Consider the following 1155-nt stretch of genomic DNA (forward strand, 5'->3'; position numbering starts at 1 on the left):
ATGATTCCCTCTTTCTGACAATAAAATATTACAAGATTGAACAGCTGTTGCCTCTGATACTGGATTTGAAAGCATTGTCACTTCTGTCCTGCTAATAGACTCCCCCATTGTCTTCTAACTAGCATGTTCTGATAAATCAAGCTGACATCAGGTAGGGCCCATATGAAAAGCAAAAGGGGATGGCATCCAGCCAACCAACAGCCTCTAGGAGCTAAGACCTTTAGTTCAACACCTGCAAAGAACAGAGTCCTGCCAACAACTGTGTAAGCTCAGCAGCAGATCTTTCCCCAGCTGTACCTTTAGATGAGGCCTGCCCTTAGGTGACACCACATTTGCAGCTTTGTAAAGCACTAAAACTTAAGGACCCAGCTAAGTACTACCCAGACTTCTGGTCTACCTTCTATCTCAGAAACTATGAGATAAATTATGTTGTTTTAAGACACAAATTTTGTGCTCGTTTCCTATACTATAATAGATATCTAACATAAACTCATGTGTATTTCTTGAAGAAAAAATGGAAATTTAAGTTTCTAAAACTAATTTGCACAATAATTTGCAGAGTAGCAAAACTTTCAAAGGTTAATCAAAAGATAAACAGATAAATTATAGTGTATTCCTGCAGTGGAATGCTATTCTGCTATATTAGTAATGTTCTAATGATTTCAGGGGCTTGGATTACTTTAAATGGAGCACAAAACTCAGTTGGACAACAACTCCAATAAAGGCTACAACATTGCAATAACAGACATCTTTAATTTTTTGTGACTATCTTAGGACACCCATATATGCGCTTTCCCTAGTTCCCAAATCATCATTGATATGCAAGTGGAGAACTTTGGAACTAAGAAGCCCAAGGTCTGCTTGGGGAAGGTGTCTCTTGTACTGAGCTGATCAGGTAAGCAAATGATAGCCACAGGTCCAATGTCTACTGTGAATATGCTTCAGAATCCAAAACTCATCGCAGTCCATAAATTCAACTGTTAGTGAACAAGGCTGACAGGTCCACACATCCTGCATCTTAACCACTCACATTCATCTGGCCATAAAACATCATTTATCTCATTATTGCACTCTCTAGATTTAGCCAAGAGTGATATACTCAAGGAAACACTAGAGATAAATATTGCTCAATTCAGCTGAAGCTGATTGATGCTG

This window comes from Octodon degus, unplaced genomic scaffold (assembly GCF_000260255.1).
Source record: "Octodon degus isolate 3935 unplaced genomic scaffold, OctDeg1.0 scaffold00029, whole genome shotgun sequence".
Taxonomy (NCBI): Eukaryota; Metazoa; Chordata; class Mammalia; order Rodentia; family Octodontidae; genus Octodon; species Octodon degus.